Raw genomic sequence first — 6003 nt, 5'->3', positions numbered from 1 at the left:
ACTTGAAAAAAATAGTCAACATTAAAGTAAAATTTGGGTAAATATGAAATATGTTTCCAATGTTAAGTTACTGTTTACTTAAATCTGTAAGCAATTCATTATGATTAACCTCTTTTTAATGACCAAGTCGACAAGAAATGGTTTAACTCTTGAAGAATGTGACTTTAAGATGCATTGTTGACTGTCATCATTCTTCGTTACGCATAACTCTAAAATCACAAACGAGAGCCCGTTTTTATGGAACAAAGATGTCGAAGAACTGGCTGTACCCCTCAGTTCTCAACGAAGTTCGTTTTTCGTAGAATTATAAAAGAAAAGGTTTGATATAAATATCAGTCTTTTAGATATCAACAATTCGCGGAGTCGTTTCACAGGTTTTTTCAAAATTTTGTAACAAGATAAAACATAAGCACCGAGAAATCACTAACTCTTTTAACTCTCAAGATCTGATTGTGAATTCTCCCCTCTATCTGTTACACATTTCCTTGTAAATTAGTTACGGGAATTTGTTTTCTGGTCAAGGTAACAACAGCTTCTACCAGATAAGTGAGCGTATTCTCATCACCTGTTTGTTGAACAATGTATAGTGTTATTAGGAGAAGTTACATGTTAATTGCCACTACGATGTCACGATCGTCTCTGATCTGTCGTAGTATGAATAAGTAAAGTAATATTTCCAAAACGACATTGATCAGGATATTCTTAGAGAAGTGTTATGGCTTTCCAGTGTGTTGTATGTTGTGTGCTACCATATATGGTTTGCTCATGCGCACGCATGACGCATTATTAAACAGTCTTTTACTTACCGAACCGCCATATTGTTTGGGGTGTGTAGTTCTTAAGTAATACATGACAATTTTGGCGACGAGGATGGGATATTGAGGGACCTTTTTGCTGCTAAAGTGAAGACATCCCTAAACTAAATCCACACAACGTCCACGATGGCCAGCGATGCCAATACGGCACCAAATCCAGTTCGTAACATCGGAAAAGTTCAAAAGTTCACTGTGGGAACTGACTTCGAGGCGTATACAGAACAGTTAGGATTCTTCTTCGTGGCCAATGGAGTGACCGACGCGAAACAGAAGAAAGCCATTTTGTTAACCAATCTTCCCACTGAAACGTACCAACTGGCGAAAGATTTGATGGCTCCGACCTTGTTAGGAGAAGATTCTCTCACGTACAACGCAATCGTAGAGCGTCTCCGCGAACAATTAAAGCCACAGAAGTCTGCTTTAGTAGCCAGGTATGAGTTTGACAACCGAGCACGTAACACAGGAGAAACGGTGAGTCAATATGTTGCTGTTTTAAAACATCTAGCTACGGATTGCAAATTTAACGACGCCATGCGTTTGGAAAGGCTTAGAGATAGACTGGTTTCGGGTATTCGAGATAAGAGAATGATGTCAGAGCTTTTGAAACTTAAGCTTGAGGAACTGACATTTGACATTGCTGTTGCAAAGTGCTTAGCTATTGAGCAATCTTACAAGGATGTTGAAGCTCTCCAGGGGAATAAAGCGTCAGAATCAATCGATTTATTAGCCAAATCAAAGCCAGGCAAGAAGCTTAAATTCATGAGAGAAGCCAAGCTTTCAGAGAAAAAGGGTTCTTTTTCCCCCAAGAGAACGGGTGATCAAAGTTGCTACCGCTGTTTGGGAATTCATGATCACAAAAGTTGTCCATTCAAGAAAGAAAAATGCCACCACTGTAACAAGACTGGTCACATTGTGAGGGCTTGTAAATCAAAGAAAAAAGAGACACAAGCTCCCCAACCCCCAGTAAATTATGTAGACAGTGATGACGGGGACAGCGATGATTATTTGGCATCCCTTGAGGTTAATAATGTGGGTGACAAGGATCACGTAATATGGGTCAACCCCGAAATACAGGGAAAGGTGGTCAAGATGGAACTAGACACAGGGTCAGCGGTGTCTGTACTTCCATACAAACTATATAAGGAACATTTTAATCATGTGAAACTTTCAAAGAGCCTTGTGACACTTAAAACCTACACTGGGCAGAAAATCACACCTAAGGGAGAGATGAGATGTAATGTTAAGTTCAAGGGCCAGGAAAAAGAGTTAAACCTACAAGTTGTTGAGACGCAGGGACCAGCACTGTTTGGGCGTGACTGGCTGTCCAAAATTCAACTGAACTGGGGTGAAATCAAAACCCTTAAGCTTAGCAAGACTTCAGAAGGGGGTATGGCACGCAAAGTGGATCAGTTACTACAGAAGTACGAGTCTGTATTCTCCGAAAATCTGGGCACACTTAAAGGCTACAAGGCAGATTTGAAGGTTGAGGAAGGCTGCCAGTCCAGCTTTCATAAACCACGCCAAGTGCCATACGCACTCCGCCCCAAAGTAGAAGCAGAATTGACACGCTTAGAGAAGGAAGGTATTCTCTCTAAAGTAGAATACAGTGAATGGGCGACCCCAATTGTCCCAGTAGTCAAGCGAAACGGATCGGTACGAGTTTGTGGCGATTTTAAGGTCTCAGTGAACCCAGTACTTCTTGCAGAACAGTACCCTCTGCCACGTATAGAGGATATTTTTGCAAATTTGGCTGGCGGTAGACATTTCAGCAAACTTGACCTTCGCCAAGCTTATCACCAGATGGAAGTAACCGAAAGATCCAAGGAACTCCTTACGATTAATACACACAAGGGCCTTTTTCGATACAATCGCTTAGTCTTTGGCATCTCTTCGTCTCCAGCCATTTGGCAGCGTGCCATAGACCAGGTTTTACAGGGAATACCTGGGACCCAGTGCATCCTTGATGACATGATTGTCACAGGCAAAACTGATGAAGAACATTTGGAGAACCTGGAGAGTGTACTCAAGCGATTACAAGATGCGGGTCTGAAGGCTAACAAGGAGAAGTGCGAGTTCTTCAGAGATAGAGTTCAGTTTTGTGGGCATGAGATCGATAAGGAAGGTCTACACAAGACACAAGAGAAGATTGAAGCAGTGGTCAGTGCACCAAGACCTGAGAATGTGTCACAGCTTCGCTCATTTTTAGGGCTCGTAAACTATTACAACCGTTTCTTGCCCAATGCATCTACAGTTCTCCACCCACTTCACCAGTTGTTAGAGCAAAACAACGAATGGCAGTGGACTGAACGGTGTGAGCGAGCCTTCACTGAGGCTAAGCGTATGATTACATCTGAGCAGGTGCTAACACACTATGACCCAGCATTACCGGTTAGGCTTGCATGTGATGCTTCACCAACTGGCATCGGCGCGGTTCTTTCACACGTCATGTCCGATGGTAGCGAAAGGCCGGTAGCTTTTGCGTCCCGATCGTTGACCAAGACTGAACGTCGGTATGCACAGATAGACAAGGAGGCATTGTCCATTGTGTGGGGGGTGAAACGATTTCATGTTTACCTCTATGGGAGACGATTTACGCTCATTACAGATCACAAGCCCCTCACTGCCATCTTCCACCCAGGAAAGGGAGTTCCAGCCATGACTGCTGCAAGGCTTCAGCGTTATGCATTGTTCTTGTCCGGGTTCGACTATACCATCGAGTATAAGAGTACAACCAAACACTGCAATGCCGATGGACTGTCGCGGCTCCCTCTCCAGCAGAAAGAGCTTGAAGACTTGGAGGTGGATTCAGCAGAGGTGTTCCACGCCTCTCAGTTTGTGCCATTACCTATAACCAGTGAAGCAGTGGCAAGAGAAACACGTCGTGACGTTGTCCTAGCGAGGATACATGATTCTATCGTGAAAGGATGGTCTACTCGTGTGGAGGAAGACAAGCCTTATTACGAGCGACGCAATGAACTGACAGTTCACCAAGGCTGCATCCTATGGGGAATGAGAGTGGTAGTTCCCAATAAGTTACAAAGCAGAGTGTTAGAGGAACTTCATGATGGGCATCTGGGCATGGTCAAAATGAAAGCACTCGCGAGGAGCTACGTATGGTGGCCTAATATCAATGGTCATCTGGAAGAGCTAGCGAAAGGCTGCAGCGGGTGTCAGCAAAACCAGAAGATGCCTGCTAAAACACCACTACATCCGTGGGAGTGGGCCACTACACCATGGCAACGTATACACATCGACTACGCAGGGCCATTTCAGAACTCGATGTTCTTAGTGGTTGTCGACGCACACACCAAGTGGCCAGAAGTGATTCCAGTCAAGTCAACTTCTTCAAGTTCGACTATCGAAATTCTACGCGATTTGTTCGCCAGATTTGGAATTCCGGAACAGATAGTCAGTGACAATGGTACACAGTTTGTTTCTGAGGAATTCCAGACATTCGTCAAGTCCAATGGCATCCGCCATATAACTTCAGCACCGTACCATCCAGCGACGAATGGTCTTGCGGAAAGGACAGTACAAACCTTCAAACAGGCTTTGCGTTCCATGCATCAAAGCCCCAAGCCAGTGAGGGAGAAGTTGGCGAAGTTTCTCATAGCTTACAGGAACACTCCACACTCCACCACCGGTGAGAGCCCAGCACAGTTACTCCTGGGAAGACCATTGCGTACTCTCCTAGATTTGGTGAAACCTAACTTAAACCGTAAGATGGTTAACCAACAACACCAGCAGAGCATTAAGGCAGCGATTGACAAGGGTAAACAGTATCGCCAGTTAGAGATTGGTGACTCAGTTATGTCACGGGATTATCGAGGGGATCTGAAGTGGCGTCCAGGGCTGATCGTTAACAAGACAGGTCCGCTGATGTATGAGGTACAGGTGGCACCGGGACTGATCTGGCGCCGACATATTGATCAGTTGAGACCAACGGCAGTTGGGCACTCAGTTGAAAGCACTGACGCCGACTGTAGTGTTGAAGTCAGCCAACCTGAAGTGGCCAACACACCACTGACCCCGATTACATCAAGTACTCCAACCACTAAGGGTGGCACAGCTCCAGGATGTTTCGAAAAAGATCAACCAAAGATGGTTCCTGTTTCCACACCTACGGTACCTGACCCTCCTGATGCTAAACCAGCTACAGCTAGTCCGATGGTCAAAATGCGACAACACCCTCAGAGAGTTCGCAGGGCACCACAGAGGCTTGATCTCTGAACTTTGTTTTATTCTGTTCGTTTTCTTTGTTTAAGGGTCGTTTTTACCTTTCGAACTGTGGTTACCGGACACTGTTGGTTTATTTAATGTTTTCCTTGAAATTGTATTTTAGGGCTTGTTTTAAAAACTAGGGACAGATCGTTTTATGTGTGGAGGAAATGTTATGGCTTTCCAGTGTGTTGTATGTTGTGTGCTACCATATATGGTTTGCTCATGCGCACGCATGACGCATTATTAAACAGTCTTTTACTTACCGAACCGCCATATTGTTTGGGGTGTGTAGTTCTTAAGTAATACATGACAAGAAGATAATGCACTCTTGATAGGGATGGTAGTGCATGTATAAGCATTGGGGAAATTTGGGAAATTTTCAGAATCACTCTTTGAGGGCACACAATTCCCTCACTGAAAGGAACATCACCCACAAAGGGCTCCAGACTTAAGCGAACCTTTTCATTATCACCCACCAAGGGTCCGTACTTTAGCTTTACTTAGAATCCCCACTATTCGCTTTGTCGATATTCAGACCAGAATTCGAAATATCTTTTGACCGGCGGAAACAAGTAGATTTATAGCACAACAAGGTAGCTATTTGAAAGCTCATTTTCAAAGAATTAAACAGCTTTACATCAGGCCCAAAACAGACCCAGAGGGGTGAAAGTATAAATTCATAGTTGACCGGTTCAAATTGTAAAATTTGCGCCCGCTAAATAGTTCTTCAAATTACAGAAACTGTAATTGGTGTTGTCTTTGTAGGACTTGAATTATATGTAAGTCAATCATTTGGAATAAATAATTTAAATTAAGCCTGACTTTTTGTCTCGATTGCAGTGTTATTTGTTGAGTCATTTATTTGTACTTCCTGTCGCTCTGGCTTTTTTTTTCAGTGAGAAACAATTTTGAACGACACAAAAACCTAACAATGCACCATCAGGGTAACTGCTTCGTTGACAACCAG

This window comes from Stylophora pistillata, chromosome 11 (genome assembly GCF_964205215.1).
Source record: "Stylophora pistillata chromosome 11, jaStyPist1.2, whole genome shotgun sequence".
Taxonomy (NCBI): domain Eukaryota; kingdom Metazoa; phylum Cnidaria; class Anthozoa; order Scleractinia; family Pocilloporidae; genus Stylophora; species Stylophora pistillata.
This window is presented reverse-complemented; position numbering follows the sequence as displayed.